Source organism: Pteropus alecto, unplaced genomic scaffold (genome assembly GCF_000325575.1).
Source record: "Pteropus alecto unplaced genomic scaffold, ASM32557v1 scaffold68, whole genome shotgun sequence".
NCBI classification, from domain to species: Eukaryota; Metazoa; Chordata; class Mammalia; order Chiroptera; family Pteropodidae; genus Pteropus; species Pteropus alecto.
In genome coordinates, this window is record NW_006441386.1 from 9013108 (window position 1) to 9028272 (window position 15165).

Genomic DNA, 15165 nt, shown 5'->3' on the forward strand with positions numbered 1-15165 from the left:
GTGGCAACCTCTAGAGAAGTGCCGTCCAATAGAACTCTCTGCGATGATGGAAATGTTCTGTATCTGACTGTCTAATATGGTAGCTACTAGCTACATGTTTCTATTGAGTACTTAAACAAGACTAGTAAAACAGAACACAAAATTTTTATTTTATTTAATTTTAATTAAGTAAAATTTAAATTTAAATAGCCACACATGGTTAGTGTCTACCATGTTGGACAAGGCGGCTCTGGATTTTTGTTTTGAGCAACTGGGTGGCTTATGATGCCATTTATTGGAAAAGGGCAGACTGTAACAGAAGCAGGTTAAGAGATGCCGATAGCCACATACTAGTAGTTTTACTTTGAACATGTTAATATGAGACACTTGGGAAGCCTCTGAGGAGTTGATCAAATAGGCAGGTTGATATATAGCCTGGATTTGTAAGAGGTTTAGGAGTTATCAGTATAGAGGAGTTATTTAAAGCCATGGGACTAGATGAGGTTGCTTAAGTACAGCATGTAGACAGAAAAGAGGGCCCAGAACTAAGCCCTGGGCAACCCAGTGTGTACTTTTTTCTACCTCTCCAGTTATCAAAGCCACAAATGCACTTTAACGTCCCTAAAAGGAGGCAACACCAAATCACATCCAGATATGCAGATGTGACATCTCAGACCACTTTAAACATTCCTTCTAAGTTTCAGAGTTCAGTTTCTAAGTGTTACCCATTCTTTCTGTAGTTTCACATTAGCCAAGGGCTATTTCCTACCATCCTGAAACCTTGAGCAAATTGGTAGACTTAGCTACCCTTGATGTATACAATAGTGAACGAAGAAAATTAGAATGTTAATATGGATTGTGACAGTTTTCTGTTAATTTGTGCCACTGGGTGTGGCGGTGCAAGGAGGCACCCACCTCTGCCCCTCCCAGGCCCTATCTGGGAGTAACAACCATATTTCCCCTTCATAATCAGAGGGAGCATAGCTATCACAGGAACACCCTTTTCTGCCATTGTCCTAGTGGCAGAAGGAATCCCAAATGGCCTGGTGGAACCCTTATTCGTTCCCTGGTGAAAACACCTCACCCTTGGGCAGTTAAGTCAACAGAACACAAATGACTTGGGGGATGGGAAGCAAATATTTTTAGAGAGAAAAGTAAGAGCTGCCACCATCCACCCCTCCCCAACCCTTAGTTTCTGGATCTCTATATTGGCTGAGGGAGAATTAACACTGCATTTCAGTCACTGTTTGAGATCACATATCACTTTCTGCAAGAAACCATCCTGGTCTCACAGGTGCAGTCTCCTGGATACTGCTAGGAGTATCCAGAACATTTCATTGTTCAGAACATTTCATTGTTCTATAAGACCAGCTGCTTCTGGTGGATGGGAAATATGATAATGGCCTATGGCTTGCCAACTGTCTTATTTCTTTCACTGGGAAATGAATTTCTTGGTTGAAGACAATTTCGTCTGGACCACGCTGTATTATACAAAGTCAGTAATTCCAGGGATGGTGAAATAGTCAGAGGCATGACCTCCTGGGAAAGAAAATCCAAATACAGAAAAAATGTTTTTTCCACAGCATATAAATCACCACACCCTCTATGAGTCCTGATAGAGTTCAATTTGCCACTAGATTCCTGACAGGTTCCCAAGAAGCTAGGTGCTCTATTATGGCCTTAGGGCTGTATCCAGCCTCCTCCTAAGTTCACATGTTATTATTATTATTATTATTATTTATTATTTATGCCTACAGCACCTGGTCTTCCTAGGTGGTCTCCCATCCAAGTATTAACCAGGCCCGACCCTGCTTAGCTTCCAAGATCAGACATCAGGCTTGTTCAGGGTGGCATGGCCATAGACCTCAGACCATGGCTCCACTGGAGTGTGAACCCAGAACCTTCTGCGTGTAAAGCAGATGTGCTAACCGCTACACTACGGAACCATGTCCTCACATACTGTTTATAATACCTTTTTTCAGCTGATTTTCATTTTTCCAGGTAGTGATCACATTATTTTCAAATAATGACAGTTTTAACTTCTTTGTTTTTTTCTATCTCTAATCACTTTCTCTTACCTATTTAAATTCTTAAACATCTAGAAGTAATTAATTGATAATGGATATCTTTTCTTATTCTATAAAGAAGTATCAGAAGAAACACTACCAGAAAACTGTAGTTTCACTGACTGTGTATGTCTGCCTGGTCCTTCTCATTTGCTAATTGGAGTTCTAATTAGTATGGACTAGAGCAAGGCACATAAAGCTTTTAAAGGGGGTCTTAAAAAAGTATTACCTGGTTTTTTGATATACTGTGGGAAAGCTGAGAGCTGGCACGTGAGCCATAGGCAGAATGTTTGGGGTGGGGTGGGGCATGCTTATTGCAGGCCGCAGAGTGAGAAGGTAGCACACAGTCCAGCAGGCAATGGAGAGGCATGGCTCCACAGTGGCACATACACCAGTTAACATCTTAAATTAAACATCTTAAAATCCCTTACTGTAATGGAAATGTATCTTTATTTCCCCATAAATCTTGATATTGACTTTTGGGCTAACATAAATATGTTTTATCATATTAAAGAAAAATCCATTTACTCTCATTTATTTATCAGTTTTACTGTATTTGTTTGTTTGTTTGCTTTCTAACTTAATTTCTGATTGTATCTATTCACTTATTTCTTCTGCCTCTCATAGGTTTGTTTTGTTATTTTTTTCTAATTTATTGAGTTAGAGGCCTACTTATTTTATTTTAAATTTTTATTAAAGCCAAAAACATTTTATATTACTCTTAGCTATAGCTCATAGCTTCTGATGTTATGGTGTTTGTTATTATTTTCTAAATATTCTGTATTTTAGTTTGTATTTTTTATTGACTCAAGAGTTTCTTTTAGAAAATGAACAATAAAAATTTTCAGGTGATAGGGACATTTTACTCCTTATTTTTAATATTAATGTCTAGTTGTATTACATAGTGATCAGAAAATGGCATATGTATTATTTCTACTTTTTCAAACTTAACAAGGCTTTCTTTGTAACCTAATATGTAGCCAACTTTCGTGAAGTTCCTCTGGGTACCTGAAACTAAGGTGTATTTGATAATACCAGACCTACCTTATTAATTATCCTATTGAGGTCATCCAACTTCTTACTTATAGAGTTTTTTATAATGTAAAGTCCCTCTTTTACACTTCCTCATGCAATGACTTGCCTGTCTGATTGTCGATTACCCCACTTTTTGTGCTTCTTACAGTTAAACTAGGTCTAGGAAGCTTCTGCCTACCTCTATGCCTACTCAGTTCTCTCATTTCAAACACCTGAGACAGACCCCAAAATGGCTTTTGTGCTTCATGGTTTGCCTCTCACGCTTGAGAAATGTATTGAGAAATGTATGCTCTTTTTGAGATATGTAATAACAGTGACCTTGCTACCCTTCCTTCCACATATACCTCTGCTAGAATTCCACTACTTTAGGCAGCCCTTCCATTTAAACTGTGGTTTGAAGCTTTAGCTATTTAATTGTTTTTCTGAAATTGGAATTTGTATTTTTGTTTCTTATTCTCCCCTTTGCTCTTGGATAGTTGCAAGAAGGTAAAGGGGAAATGTTGCCTTTTATGCTATCATCTTCAAAATGGAACTTTCCATGGGCTTTTAATAAAATAATGATGAGCTAGTCTACTTCTGGGTAGTAACAGCATACCACACAGAACCATCTGTAAATCTCGCTAGAGTTCTTTTTCCCCTTGTTTAATCATAGAGGATGCTCTCCCATGCAGCCATGGGCTCATGTTGAGGATAAGTAGCGATGGGGAAAGTGAAAGCATGTGTGACAGAGAAAGGGAGAAGTGTATAAAGACGTAAACAATGTACCCAAGTAACTTTCTTAGGCCTTCAGATTTAATAATGGAAAGTTTCTGGATTGCCCAATTTTGAGATGAGATGGATTAAACAATGCTTAGTTTGGGTTTCATGGTAACTTTTTATCCAGACTCCAGGAGCAATCTAGGAGATGTTTCCCAAAAGGAGAATAGTTATCTGCTGAAATTTAATCTTGCTTCTAAATTCTAGGAATCCACACTGTGACTCTGTTGGGCATGCCAAAGGTGGACTAGACACCTCCAGCACTGCTGGGTTGGTAAGAACATAGGGCATCTTGCTCTTCAGCCTACACTGGTTTCAAAGCTTCCTTTTTCTTCTCCTTCTCCTTACTCAAGTGGAAATATTTTTAGGCCAACCAGGAAATGAGTCAAAGAAGACCTCCTAAGCAGGCATGCTCTATGTGTTTTGGCCATGGGCCCTTTCACAGATTCTTCTAAAGAAATCAACCCATCTTCTTATGACCCCCACTGAGTGGGCAGTCCATTGTAGCAGTAAAATTTTGTATTAAAGGCCACAACTGATTGGAGGGTGGGAAGACCCAGGATTCTAAGACAGGCAAATCATACCATGGCCTGTGGCCTTTAAGTTGTGTGATGTGAAAAGACAAGCAAGGAAACTTAAGCTGTGCCTCTGATGGAATAATAAGGACTTCATTCACTCTCCCATATTAAATGACTTAAAAATGAAGAAAGTATATAAAACAATTGTTTTTGGACATTGAACAATGGTTAGCCCAGGACAGTAATCCTTGAGAAAAGGGAGAAGAATGAGATAAGCCCTGCCATTGCTCTAGCTTACTTCCTGGAGAGAGTTTGCAGTCTGCAGCACAAGGAGGGGGAACCCACAAAGAGCCCACTGGGTTCACTGAGTTAAGAAGACAGAGCTAAAAATTCAAGGAGGCCGAGAGCTCAAGTTTACAGGGAAGAGTATTGGTAAGAAAGGTGTACAGAGAGAGAGAAAGGGCTCCTGAAGTCTTCAGAGGGTTCATCTCAAGTCTTCAGCTAAGTACTTACCATCCATGTGTATGAAGAAACTACTCAATGCCAGATAATGAACTACCAGAAAGGAACAGGTGAATCAATTTCTGGAGATTTCGTAAGTCTAAGAATAGTTCACATTCCTAACAGCCAAATGGAGAAACCTCATAATACACAATCCATTGAGAGAACTCCAAAAGGTATTGCCTAAGTAGAATAGCCAAATTCGCCCTAAGCTAAAGGATGCTTTCATCCCCACTGACAAAACTTAAAAACAAGCCTTGAAAAAAATCACAAACTATTTCCAAACAGCTTAGCTGCATCCCAACAGAAAGGTAAAAAATATTTAAAGGAATACAAAAAAACCCAGAACCTAAATATAATATTCACAATGCCTGGCATTCAACAAAAAATATTAGAGATGCAAAGAATCAGGAAAATACAATCCATGGCGAGATGAGAAAATCAAACCATAGAAAGAGATCCAGAAATGACACAAGTGATAGAATTAGTCAACAAGGATATTTAAACAGCTATTTAAAAATATACTTCATATGTTGAAGAAGGTAGAGGAGAGCATGAGCATGACATAGGGAGATAAAGAGGATATTAAAAGACCCAAATCTAAGTTCTTTCTACAAATGAAAAGTAAAATGTCTGATATGAAAAATACAGTAGATGGAATTAACAACAGATTAGATATTGTAGAAGAAAAGATGATGAACTTAAAGACATACCAATAGAAACTACTGAAGATGAAATACAGGGAGAAAAAAAGACTGAGAAAAAAAACCCATGCACAAAGAGAACACCAATAATCTGTGGGACAACTTCAAGTAGATCCACTAAGAATTGGTGGTAGTAGGTACCTCTAGAAGTGAGGTTAATGTGGAGACTAAAAATAAGAAGATGAATTTAAAGTTAGTTTTAAAAGGTTCAACAACAAAAAGACAAACTACCCAATTAAAAGATGGGCAAAGGACTTCAATAGACATTTCTCCAGAGAAGATATACAAATGGTCAATAAGCACATGAAATATTCTCAACATCGTTAGTCATTAAGAAATGCAAATCAAAATAACTTCATATCCACTAAGATGGCTATAATTTTTCAAAAAAAAAAAAGAAGAAGAAGAAGAAGAAGAAAGGAAAAATAGAAATGAAAGTTGTCAGTGAAGATATAGAGAAATGGCTGATGGCAATATAAAATGGTATATCTGCTACAGAAAATACTGTTAGTTCCACAAAAAGGGAAATATAGAATTACCATGTGACTCAGCAGTTCCACTCCTAAGTATATACTCAAAAGAATTAAAACAGGTACTCAAATAAATACTGGTACACAAATGTTCATAGCAGCACTACTCACAATAGCCAAAAGGTGGAAAAAACCCAAATGTTCATCAGTGGAATGAGAGGATGAAGAAATTGTGGTATATATATACAATGGAATATTGTTCAGCCATAAAAAGGAATGAAGTGCTGATGTATGCTACAATGTCGAGGAATCTTGAAAACATTATGCTAAGTAAAAGAATTCAGATACAAAAAGTCATGTTTATGATTCCATTTACATGAAATATCCAGAATAGTTAAATTTGTAGAGACAGAAAGTATATTGGCAGTTGCCAGGGGCTGGGGGAAGGAGAAATGAGGATTGACAGCTTAATGTCTATGGGGCTTTCTTTAGGGGTGATAAAAATGCTTTAGAACCGGATAGAGGTGGTAGTTGTACAACACTATGAATGTATGAAATGACACTGAATTGTGTACTTTAAAATGGTTAGTCGTATGTGAATTTCACCTCAATATTTAAAAAAGCATTAGACTAGATTCCCTCCCTATTCCACATCCACAGGTGAGTGAGTGCTCCTTCTCTACCTGGTAAGAAGATTGGAGGTTTATTACTGTAGAAGGTAAAACAGAGGGTTTCTGGACTGTGGGACATAAGCCCAGTTGAGGGGGAGGATACCTCATTGAAAATACAGGGATTTGAAGAAAGGTAGTGAACCAAATGTTGAAACTCCCAGCCCAGCTCCACCTCCACTTCAGCTCCCAGAATGCTGGTAGCCAAGTAGGCCTTTATCCTCCAAGCAGAAGCTTAGAAGTATTTTCCTGAAATATGGCTAGCCTAGAGAATGGACTTAAAAATACAGACTTTGGAGTTTCTCCATATAAATGGCTCAGCTGGATCACCCTACAGTGAACCCCACAGGAGAAAAGCTCCACCCAGGCTTGCAGAGCTGCCAATCAGCTTTTAGTACTTACTCTAGTGCCCTGCTAGGGATCACCAGTATTTCTGAGGAAAACCTCTTGTGTGAAAGGCATAGATTTTTTTTTAAAAAAAATAAGCAGCTTGAAAGAAACAGATAGTATACAGAGAGAAGATTTTAAAAAAGAACCCCACCATAATTAATATCCTTAGTGAGATAAGCGAAGATACTACTTTCATGGAACAAAAATTAGATGCTCTTAAGGAAGAATATTCAGAGAACAAGAAAGATCTTAGGAATTAAAAACATGAATAAATATGAGAAGAGAAAAAATAGTGGAAAAAGTATCACTAAAAAATTTAAGACAATTTTCCAGAATGGAAGGATGGATGTGAGTTTCTAGATATAAAAGACCTATTGAGTGTCCCAGCACAATTGAGAAAAACTTAGAACCTCACCAAGGCACATCCTTGTGAACTTTAGAATAGTGGAGATAAACTATTATAAATATTATAATTTTCTAACGGGACAAATAAATGATCCAAACTAGAATTCATAATAGCAACTCTGGAAGCTAGAAGGCAAAGGAACAATGCATTAAAAATTCTGTTAAAAAAAATCATTTCTGCGATTTCATACAAAGCCAACCTACTATTATGAATTACTCTGGAATAAAGATAATTTCATTAATTCAAGGTTCAGAAGCAAGTGACAGAAAACCCAAAACAATATTACAATTTTCTTTCTCACATAAAAATCCAGGTCACTAGAGTGACTCTGTTCTATGAAACTTTCAGCAACCCAGATTCATTCCAGCCCCCACTCTACCATGCCCAGGGTGTGGCCCTCATCCTCATGGTGCAGGATGGTAGCATCTGAGTACTAGACACCAGATGGAGGAAGGAATGATGAAGAGAGAACAAGGAATATTTATTTGCTAGCAATCTGTTCAGAAAGTTTCTCAGAAGCTGCTGAGTAACACTTCTGCTTACATCCCATTGATCAGAGTTTGGTCACACAGCTACACATAGCTGCTAGGGAGGCTGGAAAATGTAGAAATATAGGTTTTAGTTTGGATGGTTTTATGCCCAACTAAAAACTCTATTACTGTGCAAAATAGAAGACAAACATGGGTGGAATAAGTAGTCTACTACATATTTTGAACATTTTCTGAGCACTCTTTTCAGAAACTATTGGTGGAGTATACCACCAAATTGAAGAGATGAAGCAGAAAAAGGGAAGACTTGGGAACCATGAATGAAGATATCAAACATCAGAAAGATAAAGGGAATCCCTAGGGTGTTGGTGAAAGGAGATTCCAAAATGACAGCTGAGCTATAGACCTAGACAACAGCCAGTCCAGATTAGAGAAGGTCAGAAGGTTCTAGAAGGGGTTTCTTTAAGAAGATGAAACTGATGGAAGACCCAGTAATTTACCTTCACTTAGCAGACACAGCAACAAACTTTTACATCCGCAACAGTCTACTTCATATATTTGAGCATAATGAGAAGACATTTACACATCAGGAGTTCAATTGGGAATACATACCTAAAAAACTAGGCAAATAAAAAGACATGACAATTATTAACTCCAGGGAAAACAAATGGAAAAGTGATAACATTATAACATTATAACATATGGCTTAATTGCGAAATGCATTTACATAGTTATAAAAATATAACCCTAAATATCTTTCTAACTAAAATGACATGGGAAGTGTGTGTGTGTGTGTGTGTGTGTGTGTGTAATTGAGAGAGAGAGAGAAAGAGAGAGAGAGAGAGTGAGTTTGGCGACCACATGGTCACCAGTCATGGGAAGTGGAAGAGAGCTAAATCTTATTGTGCACAATGGTAGGTCAACAGATAATGGCTAAAACTGAAAAAAATAAAGAATTCAAAATATAACCATATTATTTGGAAATATGGCAATAAATACCAAATACCAAAATAATCAACTACAAGAACTGAAAGTGCTTGCTTCTGAGGAGTTGGAAATGGAGAAGTGTTTTTTCTAACAAGCCATTGGAAGTATTTAACTCTTTAAATGATGTTCATGTCAAGCATTATTAAAAATAGAACATAAACTTTAAAAAAGACAAGATAATCAGCTTCTCTTTCTTGGGCTTTTCAGGTGATATAGAATCGGAAGGAAACAAACCAACGGGAATGGTAGACACTGGCTAAGCCACATGAACAATCTGGCACAGAAGAAAATCCACAAATTCCTATTCCTGAAGTTTTTGTGGACTCAGAATTTCCTTGGATTTCAGTCTACATGGAACTTGACCCCACTATAGCCTCAGATCTAGGAAATTTGGTCTTGCTTATTTTCTCATCTATCCATTTTCCTTATTTAAGTTTCATTGAGTGAAATTTTGTTTCTTGCAGTGAAAAAAGGCCTTGCTCTTTATTTCCTCCCTCTTCCCTTTATTTTGAAGGAGACATTCTATTATACTTTATTCCAATCATCTCCTAAAAGCTTCATTGATATGCCAGGTCCTTGAATTTCTGCAGGTTTTATTTTATACCCCATTACATTCATGTCTCAACTAGATATCAAAGATACTTGCTTCATCTTAATGTCTAAGGCAAATCAGCATGATATCACCAATGTAGAAGATTATGGTAACATCAGTGGGGGAGTAAATAAATATGATCAGCCATCCCTGTTTGCCAGGGACCCAGGGTTTTCCTGGGACGCGGACCATCCTGGGCAAACCCGATTACTGGTCACCACAGATAAAGTGGACTAGGTCCTTGGGAAGATATATTGCTATACCTACCAGCTGAAGACAAATAGCTTCTGATGGTGTGGGTAAAGAGAAACAGGAAAAAATAGTTTCATCATATATCACATCCACCTAATTCACCTTGAGGTAACCCTCCATTATTTTCAAGTCCGTCAATCTTTGGTACCAACAAGCTTGGAGAACTGAATGATGTTATAGCAGCCTTTCTCTGAGGTTCCCATTCTCCTCTTCAAAGAGCTCTGGGTCTATGACTCAAGGATGGTTACAGCCAGAGTGCCTGTGACTATGTAGTGTGCTGGCTTGAGTTACGTCTTTGTTAAGTTAAGGAATTATTTTGCTGTACCAATCAAACAGAACCCAGGCCTGCCCATCTGTTCTATTCCTGCCAACACTTCAAGCGGAAGCCAAAACCTCAACTCACTGTGTTAGGCCATATTTTTGCATTGAAATTATCACACTCGGCTCTTGCTTTTTTTGTGGCCACAGGGAGGGGTGATATTCAAAATATTTAGCAGCTGGTTACCACATGGTCACCAGCCAGTTAGAATAGACACTGACTTTAGCACTAAGTCAGATTCCAGAAGCCCAACAGCTGTGCTGGGTGTTAACTCTTTAGTTTCAGAGATGAGAGGGAAGTCTGGTGGCCTGGAGGCAGATAGATGGGGTTGGAGGCATCAGGAGACTCAAGGGAGAAACTTAACAACTGATAGGAAAGCGTTTCAGTATTTCAACAACCAGTATAACCACAGGCAGAATGTTAGCCTGGCTTCAGCAAAGACCAGAGACTGGATGGTCCACTCACTTTGATTTTAACACCTGCTTCCTCTTGGTTCTAACCACTTAGCTTCTTCCTTTCCCAATTTTGTCAGTAATTTCGTTTTGGTTAACCATCCTCCTTCTTCCATGTTTCTGTCTGGGACAGCTCTTCTGATGCCCTCCTCCCTACCACACACAACAAAGAAGCTTTGTTAATTAGTCTTTTATCAGTGGTGAATTTTCTGAAGTGTGGACAGCAGGAGGCAGACGTTAGCAGGTTGTTGGTGACATACTGTTATTCCCTTCTCCTTCAGTCTTGATATTCATTCATCCACAATGTGCCAAGAGCTATCAGGCTCTTCAGTGTCAGCTTGACAAAGAAGTATAATCAGCCAAACTGTGCAGGAAGAGAAGGAAAATGAGAGGGATGGGAACAGAGATTGAGAAAAATAAAAGGAGGGAGGAGGGGGAGAAGGAAATAAAGTAATAGTCTACCCTCCTTTATTTATTTCATCCTCCTTGATTTTGAACCCACAGGATTCAAGTCCATGTAGTCACTCCTACAACTCCCTAGGAAATTCCTGCAATTCATTTAGCCCATAATTCCTCTTTTCTCTGCTCTGATTGTGCACACCATCTTTGGTTTCATGGTATTTCCAAACTCCTATGACCAGATGTTCCTCATTATGAGGTGGCTCATCACATTTGCTTGGTAATCAGGAATGCAGTAGAACTTATGTGGAGGGGCCCAGAGGACTGGGGAGCTCCATCCCTTCAAGATACTGCTATTCCAAGTGTCAGGATTTCAGTCTGTGATAATCAAGGCCTTAATTTTAACCATAGAAGCCCAGCACAGTTGTGAACATAGCAAATGCTATAATTTGGCAATTTACTGTATCCTTTTTTATTATAAAAGATGTGGCAGAAAAATTTTATGTTAGCATATTTGAAAATATACAAAGATACATATTACAAATATTAACTATGATGTGTAAAAATAAACAGACACCAGTAAACCTGTCCCTCGAGAAGTAGATATGATCAATATTCACTTTGGAGATCTAATTTTCAGTGGTTTTCAACCACTGGCTAATAGTGAAAGATGTTTCTTGTTGCAAGGCCAGTGAGTGGCCTTGAATATTTTTATCCAATTCTACCCAGGTATCCTGGGACTAAAAGTTGTTCCTTTTTTATGCAAATCACCTAATGTTGTAAAAAATGTCCATTTAGCCATACAATCTTTATATTCCTTATTCCCTTAGAATGTCTCTCAAGCAGCGTTCTCAAACTGTAATGTAATTTAGGATCAACTAGAGAGCTTGGAAAAATCCTAATACCCTGGCCCTGCCCCAGAACAATTAAATCTGAGTCTCTGGAGATACAACCCAAGCATCTGTGGTTTTGAAATGACTTCCAGTGATCTAATGTGCTCACTAGATCTAAGGAATGACAATAAAGTCCACCAAAGCTTTACTTTCAATGGACTTCATTAACTGTTTTATCAATCCATAGACTTCTAAGTTCCTATTCAAGGATGCAAAGATCATCTCTGCTTCTTCTCCACTATGTTATTACAGAAGGTTTCATGCCTCTTCTGAGATTCTGTTGCTTGCAACTCCACTTCCGGAATACACTTCTATGTTTATTATGGTAGTTTAGATGTTTGTTTACAAGAAACAAAGTCTAAATGAAAAGTTTAAGGAATAAAGGTGTGGGCATACTGTAGGACCAAAAGTGGGCTGGAATTGAAAATCTATTCAGAATCTAAGGTTAGGTGGGGAACTGGTTACTGTCTTCTGTTTCTCATAGCCACTCTCATGACATCCTTCTCTCTCTCATTGTCACCTCCCTAAGCACTAGGGATCTCATTCAGTTGGCTAATCATCTTCAGACTCAGAATGTCTCTATTAGGCCAATCATCTGTGGTCAGGGTCCAGTTAGGATTACTCGAAGTCCAAGGCTGTAAGTGAAAGAACGGAAAAAGTTACCATAAAAATAGCAATAATAAAGATGGAGAAGCCATACTAATATCAGACAAAATAGACTTTAAAACAAAGGAGCAAAATGTGCTATTAGAGATAAAGAGGAACATTTAATAATGATAAAGGGGTTAATCCATCAGGGATATATAACAATTATAAACATATATACAGCTAATAATAGAGCCCCCAAATACATGAAATAAAAACTGACAGAATCAAAGGGAAAAATACACAGTTCAATAAAATAGTAGGAGACTTTAATACTCTGCTTTCAATAATGGAGAGAACAGAGTGTGAAACGATCAGAGAAGACTCTTTAGTTCTTTGAAAGAGGGTGGAAAAAAGAAACTTCTTTAAAAATGGCAATGACATCAGAATTCCTCAAGCAAGCCTGGTTTATTGAAAATGAAGAGCAGGAATACATTAAAACCGTGAAAAGATCCAAAGGTAGTCCCAGGTCAGCAGTGAGTCTCTATCCTAGCTTCAATCCATTTTCTGATGTTGCTGCCTTGCATAAACCAGTAACAGTTAAAAGTGTGGATGAAGCAACCGTTATTGACATTCTAACTAAGAGAAAAACTGCACTGCATCAACAGATCAAAGCAGCATATCTCCAGGAAAAAGGAAAGCCCCTGGATGAAGCTCTGAAGAAAGCCCTTATAAGTCACCTCGAGGAAGTTGTTTTGACACTATTAAAAACTCCAGCTGAGTTGGATGGCGATAAACTTTGTTCTGTCATAAGGGCGTTGGAACTGATAAAAACACTCTGAACGAAATTTTGGCATCAAGAACTAACAGAGAAATCAGAGATATTAACGGAGTCTACAGAGAAGAACTGAAGAGAGGTCTGGCTAAAGATATCACCTCAGACACATCTGGAGATTATCAGAAGGCTTTGCTTTTCTTGCTAAGGGTGACTGATCTGAGGATCTTGGCATAAATGAAAACTTGGCTGATTCAGATGCCAGAGCACCATATGAGGCAGGAGAAGGGGGAAAAGGGACAGATGTGAATGTGTTCAATACCATTCTTACTATCAGAAGCTACTCCCATCTTCACAGAGTGTTTCAGAAGTACACCAAGTACAGTCAGCATGATAAGAATGAAGTTCTGGAACTGGAGATAAAAGGTGAGATCGAGAAATGCTTCACAATGATCATGAAGTATGCCACAAACAAACCTATGTTCTTTGCTGAGAAGCTTCATCAGGCCACGAAAGGTGCTGGAATGCATCAGATGACATTGATCATGATTATGGTTTCTTGTTCTGAAATCAACATGAGTGATATCAAAGCATGCTATCAAAAATTGTATGCTATCTCTCTCTGCCAAGATGTCCCGGATGAAACCAAAAGAGATTATAAAAAAAAATGCTAGTGGTTCTCTGTGGAAGACAGTAAACATTCCTTTGATGATCTCAAGCTTTTTGATCAGAAGATTTTTAAATCATATCTTTTCATTACATATTACTGACTTAAATAGAAAAGTTTCTTCAGCATGATTAGTCTAGCTAACTGCTTTCTGAAAACTATAGCCTATAAATTATGTTTATATTATAACTGTGTAATAAAGATGTCTTTAAAAAATGTATTTGCCCCAACTATAAAATCTCATAATCAGGTGGTTCTAGTAACATTGCCTGAGAAAGATGTTTATGTAACTGAAAATAAAATGATTTTATAGGACAAAAATATAGAGAGAACAATTAGGCAGAAGATCAACAAGGAAAGATTTGAACAACAGTATAAACTAACTAGACCTAATAGACACCTATAGAATATTCTACCCACCAACTGCAAATACATATTTTTCTCACATGCACTTGAACTTTCTTCAGAATAGACTGTATGTCAGGCCATAAAGCAAATCTCAATAAATTTAAAAAGATTGAAATCATGCAAAGCATGTTATTCAATTGTAATAAAATAAAACTAGAAATCAATAATAGAGAGAATTTAGACATTTCACAAATATGTGGAAATTAAACAATAGTCCTAAATAACCCTGGATCAAAGAAGAACTCAAGTGAAATTAGAAAATACTTTGAGGTGAATGAACATGAACAACATACCACAATTTATGAGATTCAGATAAAGCAGTACTTAGAGGGAAACTTCTAGTTGTAAATGCCTACAATAAAACAAGGAGGGAGATCTGAAATCAATAACCAACCCTCCACCTTAAAAGAAGATGGTGAAAGAAGAGAAAACTAAACCTAAAACAAGAAGAAGGAAGGAAATATGAAGATTACGGCAGTAATTAATGAAATAGAGAATAAGAAGACAATAGAAAAAACCTTTGAAACCAAAATCTGCCTGTCTGAACAGATCAACAAAATTGACAAACCTTTAGCTAGACGGAGCAAGAAAAAAAAAAGGGAAAAAAGAGGGGCATTACTGCTGACCTTACAGAAATAAAAAGGATTATAAGGGAATACTATGAACAGTTATTTGCCAATAAATTAGGTAATTTATATGAAATAGACAAATTCCTAGAAACACATAAACTAGGAAAATTGAGTCAAGAAAAAAATACAAAATCTGAATAGACCTGTAGCAAGAGATGGAATTACAAAACAAAGCAAAACAAACTCCACACAAAGAAAACCCCAGACCCATATGTCTCCACTGGTG

General features: G+C 37.6%; 2 pseudogenes; one reads left to right on the forward strand and one right to left on the reverse strand.

Annotated features, from left to right (window-relative positions):
* Positions 1 to 1727: 1727 nt before the first annotated feature.
* LOC112485276 lies at positions 1728 to 1843 on the reverse strand (annotated as a pseudogene).
* An 11048-nt stretch (positions 1844 to 12891) lies between these two features.
* Positions 12892 to 13932, forward strand: LOC102883241 (annotated as a pseudogene).
* The last annotated feature ends 1233 nt before the right edge of the window (positions 13933 to 15165 follow it).